This window comes from Amphiprion ocellaris, chromosome 4 (assembly GCF_022539595.1).
Source record: "Amphiprion ocellaris isolate individual 3 ecotype Okinawa chromosome 4, ASM2253959v1, whole genome shotgun sequence".
Classification (NCBI taxonomy): domain Eukaryota; kingdom Metazoa; phylum Chordata; class Actinopteri; family Pomacentridae; genus Amphiprion; species Amphiprion ocellaris.
Genome location: NC_072769.1, coordinates 13334974 through 13343013, shown reverse-complemented (window position 1 = coordinate 13343013; position 8040 = coordinate 13334974). Strand labels below are relative to the sequence as shown.

The window sequence follows — 8040 nt, the reverse complement described above, 5'->3', positions numbered from 1 at the left end:
TCCTCGGCTGTTGGGTGGTTCAGGTCACTGAGCACTCTATTGGTGATCCGGTATTTTTCTCTCGGCTTGGCTGCGTCTCAGTGCTGAAGCTTTGTTGGGTGAGTGTGGCTGCTGGCTGGATGTATTCTGTCCAGCACTGGCAGGCTATGGGCCTAATGAGATCCAGATTTGAGAACATTCTGGGTGTAGAGTGTGATACTGACACTCCTCTTGGCTCCACAGGGCTGTAACCATATCACTCAACCATCAAGATGATGAGTTCGATCCTGCAATGCAAAAATTAACCAAATGAGATTTGTTCCCTGTGGCAGGTTTTGCCAGTTAGTATTTGCATTCGCTCAAACTTTCTTGTGCATACACACATCTATCTCCACATGAAAGCATAGTAGCTGGCTTTGATGTAACCGCCGCACCCTAAATGAGGTATTTCATCTCATCAGTACACTGTATGTTTAACCTTTAAATCAAGCCCTAATGTAAACAGTTTAAATTGCTAAATTTAATCGTAACGTAATCTTCTCCCCAACTTTACAAAGAAATCATGATAAATTAATATTTTACTGGTTGTCTGTTATTTCTGACATGTTTTCAAACCAAGACAACACAATTACAAGAATCGGTCTTGAAAGATTTGTCCTTGAATTATCTTTGTATGAGAGGGAATGTGTTGTTGTGTTACGGAATGCAGAACATTTGTTGGGTTAACCAAGATTCAAGGTTCTGGAGTTTTTTATTTGTCACATGCTCATACATGTTTGGGCAGTTTCACAAGACTGTGCAGTAACAACAAGACATGACAAAATATGCCTTAAAACAGAAGAATGAATAGCTATAAATGCTGAGAGGGAAAGACACGTGCAGTTGACATTGTGCAAGAGTTGCAGTCGTGTGTGTATGCATACATCTATATGCCATATACATATTCACAGTGAGTTAGTGTGCTGTTGCTGTTTGAAATGAAAAGCTATGATTTAAGTTCTGATCTGAGCTATAGTTCTAAAAGTGAAATCTTCAGATATAAACTTATCATAAAATGGAGCAGCTCTAAACAATGTTTTTATATCAACAATAAAAAACAACATAAGATGTGCAGAATGGTTCTCATGGCATCAAATCCAGAAATAACTAATATCCCACTCTGTAGTTTTTCAAAACACTTTGGAACATTTTATCATCTTTCACTTTATTGTGTAGTTTTACTGTTTTGGTTCACACTCACTGCTGCCAATAGCAGCATTTCCAATAAACAGCTGTTTTCAGTGAAAAAAAGGAAAGCTAGAAGCTCCTGTAGACTACCTTCACAAACATCAGACTAAACAGACAGACTAAAGCCCCATTTACATTTCAAGTGTGCTCCAACTCTCACTGCTTCCTCACACTTACAGATAATTCAGTGGCTAAGCTGGAGGCTGGAGGTGCTTTGAGAAACTGAAATTCAATCCATCCCGAAAGCTTCTTGGATGCATTTTTCACTTTTGAAATTGAAGAGTTGTGTGTGCCGCCAAAGATGCGTGAAGTGATGTGATGTGTAAATGTGGCTGTCGTTAGAAAACTAGCTGGTGAAAACAGTGGAGCTCTTAGCGACCAAAAAAACAGATGCTATCTTGAGTTGGAGGAGACCAAAATAGACTGAAATCTAGTGAATATTGGATTCACATTCATAAGGTGATGAGACAGATTGTTTAAAATGAACGAAGGCTGTTCCGTGTGTAAGATTGTTCATCGTACAGCTCGTTGTGCTGTACCAAGCGACTAAAAAGTCAGTTCATACGAGTTTAAGTTACACATTAATTGAAAGAAAAAAATAATAAACTGACTGTCGGATTTTCTTTCCTCCACACATAATAACTGGTGTGGAATTATCTTCCAGACTTTTACAAACACGCTCATACACATCTTTTCAAACACACATGAATGCACACGAATTCTGCCCTCATGGACTTCTCCAGAGACACGATGGTAATCAGAGGAGATGGGCGGACAAAGACTTTAAACCCGCACAGCAGCCATACGGATCCCAGTGGGACGCTCACTCTGGGATTCTGTTGCTTGAACGATTCCTGCTCTGTTTCTTTTTGGCCCATTGAAATTCCATCTTGCTCTGAAGAAAAAAGAGAGCAGGGGAGGCATAAACCAGTAAGAATGTAAATGAAAGCCAGATCTCCAAGTTCTGGCCTCTCACTGCGTCCCAGAATAATTTGTAAAAACGTGCAGCTGAGATGCTGATAAGGTGAGAGCAAGGAGACGGTCACAAAACAAGCTCAGACTTGAGAGCTCTTTTTAATGCTTTTTCTTCAGTTTCTTCCTCTTCCTTATTTTCTACTATGACCTCTACTCACATTCTTTCACCCTCTTTGTCTATGTCGCCACTGCAAAGGTGTTTTATAAAGAGAAAAGCTTATGGGCACTGCACCAACTCAGTCAACCAGATGATAGCGTTGGCGTGCCTGGAAGTGATTTGAAACTGAGTCTGGCTTCCCCTTCTTTTTAAATTTTTTGCAGCTTTTCTTTTCTAGAAGAGTCCAACACTCAAAAATTTGCTGAACTCAGCTGAAGAATCAGCCCCTCACATATTCCTCAAACCGAACCAAAGTTACTCTGACAGCATTAACGGTTCAGAGAATTTTTCCTGTTATTGCTTCAGTCAGTTTGATGTGGTTGTAACAGAATGAATTTGAACCAAGTTTGCCGTTGCCAAAAATTCAAACTTAGTAAAAGTAATAGTTGGATATGAAGCTACAATCAGCTGGTGATTACTGCTGGAGACTGCAAGCAGAGTTTTCACTGTGTCCAGCCACTGCACTGTAAAAAACAAGAATAAAATTTGTCAAACTAAGTTATATTTAAGTGTAAATACATGAGTTGAGATAATTTATAGTAAATTGAACATAACATTTCAATCATTTTATTGTCAGACCACTTTAAAATTTAAAAAACATGAGATCTTATGAGGCACGTTGACTTAACATTTTAATTGATCACCTCATTAAATTATGTTTTTAATGAAACTATAGGTTTCCCAGAATGCATTTTTAGTGTTAATACAACAGAGATTCTTGTTTTTCGTAGTTTGAGAAAACAGACATGGTTGAAACTACCAATATATGTTCAGTGAAGTTATGGTTGTTTCTTTTGCAGTAATCAAAACAGCTCCAACCAAGACAAACACTATGACTGAATTAATTCCCTGCATTGACAGCATCACAGTTTGTCTTTGAACTATTTTTGCTAAAAGCATGATTTCAACAGTTGAGGCTGTAATTTCTCAATGCTAAATGAAGAAGAATTGAAAAAATGTAAAAGAAAAGTAAGTCTGTCTTTGTCCATGTTATTAGTTGAATCAACTTAATAAGTTAAGCTCATTAAACTTGTTTTCAGCTATTCAGTTACTTTTACACACTGTGCAGCCCGTAAGATGACTTTGGACTACCCAAGTACAACTATCTCATTTGTGTCCACAATAAACACACAAGATGCAGCATGTTTGGAAATTTAGAGTTGCAGGCAGCTGTGTTTTTTAAACTTTGGACAGAGTCTCCTGTTTGCCTAAGCAATGCAGAACAAATCATGTCCTAGCAACCTTTAAGGCCCATTTAGCAACCTTTGCTGTAAATAACCTTTGCTATTTCTTCTCTCAGTGTTACATCTGTATTTTCTTTTCTGATGTTATTAGAAAATATTCAATATGATATTTTGACTTCATATCAATTGCAAAATAGTGTCCTATTACTCTAATCCACTCTGCAAGTCATTGAGATGATAGCGGAAAAAAAATAATAGCAAATGATAAAAATAGAGATTTTCTCATTCAACTCGGCAAGAAAACAAATAGTCAATACATCAGAATGTAAAATATTCATTTAAAAGAACAAATAGTTCTAACAGTTATTGTGACATCTTACGAGGTCAATCAAAAAAATACATCTGGGGTCATTAAAGTCAGAAGTTGGCTGATGGGATCTGTGTAAAAGATTGATTCCTTGTTCTGTCCTGTTAACACAATTCTGTTCCTGTTTAAAACACCTTGTAAAGTATAAATCTTTATCAGCACATGCCAAGGCGGTTAATTCAAAGCATTGCTGCATCACATATTTGCCAGAATCAGAGCAGCAGAATGCCGTAACAAGCTGAGCATGTGTCCTTTAGCTGATTATATTGATGCATTTGGCATTCTGTCTTCTGATAAATATTACTGTGCATACATTATTCTGACTGCTCTCCCATTTAGGCAGCTGGCTGGTTCAGTATTATACTGGGAAGTTATATCAGAGGAGCAGCATGTATTTCATCCTGCTACCATTCCTGAAACACTGATTACATATTCACATCCTACACTGCTGGTTTGCCAACTGATTCTTGAGACGACAAGAAAATTAGATAAGTGGCAAGAGAATGTTAATAAAAAAATAATTTAAAGAGCTCTTCATGCATACTTCTTCAGTACACAGACTATAAGATTCATGAGGCTTGTGCTGTAGTGTGTAAAGCTTCATGTATGATCTGCTTACCTAGTTTGTTTTGAAGCAGATTCTGGCTCTTTCAGGGAGCCCATTAGTGAAAGTCAGCGCTCTGATGTCATTCAAGTTCTGCAAACAATTACGTGCGGTTCAGAGAAAATTCAAAGGCAGAAACTTAATGTCTTCCTCGGTTTCTGAGCCCCCACGTCAATGTGTCAGTCACTCGTCTCTTTAGCCCCCCTGCACTCCACCATCACTGCCACCTCCTCCAGAAACCACATTTCCAAGCTGCTTGTTCCATTGCAAGCAATTAGATGTCAGGTCACCGGCGCACCAGCAGCTGGGTCCTGTTTCAGAGTGCTGCAGCACAAGTTCAGCACAGGCTTCAGCGAATCGGGTATCACGACTACATCAACAGACTGTACACAGATAAAAACCAGCTGGCCTCTTCAGCTAATTTGCTCCATGGTGCAAAGTGAACGAAAAGTGAAGGGAATTTTAATTTATTTGAAAAGTGTTCTCAATGTGAACTGCAGAGTTTCCTTTCCAGCTTGAGGGGTTGCAGCAGCGGAGCAGTCACACACTTCCATAGGCATGTACATACACACATATCCACTGGGGATTGGGGAAAACTCTTCCAAAGTCATGTTTCTGACTCTTTTTTCTTAAAGGCAGCCACCCTCTTTGCCCTCATGGTTTACTAGAACAGAAATAGACCCAGCTGACAGCCAGAGGGGACAGACAAAATCTCCCGAGTCGCAAAGTTTCCAGTTTTTCAGTCCTCTGCTGAACATCAGTGAGTTTCTTATGTTTTTAACTGTCCCAATAAGTCTTGACTTCTGATTAAACAGTTTCCATTTGACTGCAACCCACAACCACTTAAGGAGTCAAATTACTTTGTGGTTCACATCCAGACGAATCCGAATCTTACTGTTGTTCGTTTGTCAGCAGTATGGAGTTGCAACGAGGGGTTTCAAATCAAGCAGCCGTCCTGGGGTTCACTCGCCTTAACTAAACATCCTGGCACTGAAGAGATTACTCGTCAATCCCACAGAGTCTTTGGCAGGTCTATCGTAAGCTCTGCTCAAACCCGCAGAACTTGTAAATTCTAGTCAGAACGCCAAAGTTTCCCAAGATATCAAATAAGCCAGGGGGAATGTGTAGAAAATGATGCAGAGGACATAAAAAAATTTCAATCAACATCATTGTAATGAAGCCTTGGTGACGTGCTGGAACAAGCAGATGTGTGCGTGATATTATCAAACTCTGTGGAAAACAAGTTTTATCTCATTTTGAAAGCAGTTCAGGGGGAATTCAGGAAGAAATGTTGGGAACCACATAGTTGAAATCCCATATTTAGTGTTTTGTCTGCACATAGTTGCGCCGGTACCAATCATCGCCGTGGGACAGCAGAGATCAGCGGGTCACTCTGGGTTTCTGCCCCATGTCTTATTTTGGTGTTTTGTTTGGGTGCTTGTCGGGAGGAAGGGTATTTTAGTCTTCCCAGTGACTGATAGGCCTCGTTGTTTACGGAAGCACAATTATACGAGCGACTGGGCAGCACACTGGTCGGCAAAAACGAGTCCCTGTGGACTCCCTAACGGCCACACTATTGCTGTGGAGTCTTGGTGAAAGGGCAACTAGTGTCTCTGCAAGCTGCTAAAAAACAATTTTACTGCTGGTTAACACTGCGGACACTGTGCTCAGTCTGTGTTTGCGAGTTCCTCCATGTGTACCATTAGCAATGAAGGCGATTGATAGAGGCAGAGGTATTTTCACATGGGGTGGAGAAGCTGCAAAAGAAAGCTGGTGGAGATGGATTTCACAAGTTTCCTGATGTGTCTCTGACATTCCCACTGGGACTTGTCATCCGGGACCTTTCTCCTTTTTGGCCCTCTAAAAGGAGGATGTCGGGAGCAATTTAGAGGGACAGAAGAGCAGGAAAAAGGAGGGGGAAAGATAATCAGAGGCAAAAACAGAGAGTCACTTTGAAGAAGGGAGGAGGAGAAAGCTGGACAGAGATAAAAAGGAGAAAACACCAGTGAAGATGACGATATACTGGTTTAAACATAAAGCAGTTGCACATTACTTTACTCCTGCCTCACACATAAAACAGCCCTAATGAAAACATGGGAAAGAGCTGTGACTGCGTTTCTCTGTGAATAGCCAGGAATATGCCAGTGCCTGAAGAGAAATGGCACTCTTCTTTCAAGCTTGTTTAGACTAGAGAGGAAAAGATCCACCATAATTCATCACGCTGTCATCTGGTGTCTTTTCTTCCTCTATAACCTAAACCTTCCTCTCACTCTGATCATCCTCTCCTCAGGTTTTTACTCCATGTTTAGGACTCCGAGGTGAAATGTCACCTCTTGCAACATCTGTGTATATGTGTAGTCAGGAAAAACAAAAATCTTCTGCAACACTAATAACTGGTCGAGGAAACCGATGTTCTGCATCAGCTGTGGTGCATCTTTTAGCGTGGGAGGGTCTAATTGCCTCACAAAAGACTACACAGAACAGGCGCTCACAAAAAGTTCATGGGTTTAGAGTTGGAGTGAGAAGATTTTAGAGGAGGAGGATGGGAATGAATGGGGATGTACTGCGAGGAAATACAGCATGTGGTAGTGGTCAGTATGTGAGTATGGACTCAGCTGGACACGCTGTAGTGCTGTTTCCCCATCAAGATCTGGGGAGTTGTTTGTTTACTGCATAATCCGCTATTCTCTACTTCTGTTCTCACCCACTCCGTTCCCGTTCTGTCTCTCAGTTTCCTCAAATCCCCCTTCTTTCCTTGTTCCTCCACCCCTCAACTCTGTTCTTGAGCCCCACTTGACAACAGACCCCCACTCTTTCCTCCAGCTCTCCAGTCCTCTTCAGATAAGTCTTTTCTACCCTTTGCCAAGTCTTTGTTCGCTCAGCTTGCCCATGAATGCACATGCCAGTATCAACACTGTCTGTGTTTTGAAGGTCTCTGTGTACTTCACACACAGTTCTTGCAAGATCATCAAACAGTGTCTAAAACCCTTTTACCACAACACCTTTCTTGCACTGGAATGAAGTTGGCTGCATTTGGCCAATTGTAAATTTCCAAGACAGACAGTTTGGTCAGGTGTGCAGGATTAAGATGCACAATCAGAATTCTCTTCCATCGTTTTTCGTGCGTACAAGTACATGTAACACTATGAATGCCTTTAATACAGACTGTAAAGCGCACTGTAAAATGCACGATTATTACATCTTCCTTGTTTTTATGGCAGCAGGCGTTTCATCCTGTTTGAGTGTGGCCTTTAAAAACAACTATAAAGACTTCTGCAGCTTCAGACAAAGTAGTTTATTTCAAACATACCCCAACCTTTGCTTCTTGACTGTACTTGTCATGTTTTCACATATACATCTTCCACAATACCTTTCTATTATTTTACAATGTCTACATGAGAAGATATGTCAGTAGTCTTGACATTAGTAGAGAAAACAATTGGAAAATGGTACATCATGGTAAAATGGTACATAATGATACAAAATTGAACAGAACTTGCTAGAAATTGGAAAGTGGATCAGAAGAACACATTCAAAATATGAGCTT

At 40.4% G+C, this 8040-nt stretch overlaps 1 long non-coding RNA gene across 1 annotated transcript; it reads right to left on the bottom strand.

Annotated features, from left to right (window-relative positions):
- Positions 1 to 711: 711 nt before the first annotated feature.
- On the bottom strand, positions 712 to 5535 carry LOC129348784 (uncharacterized). Its single transcript, XR_008601479.1, has 2 exons — positions 4509 to 5535; positions 712 to 2101 (listed from the first exon to the last, which is right to left on the bottom strand). It is a non-coding gene; the product is annotated as an uncharacterized LOC129348784 (long non-coding RNA).
- Between the last annotated feature and the right edge of the window lie 2505 nt (positions 5536 to 8040).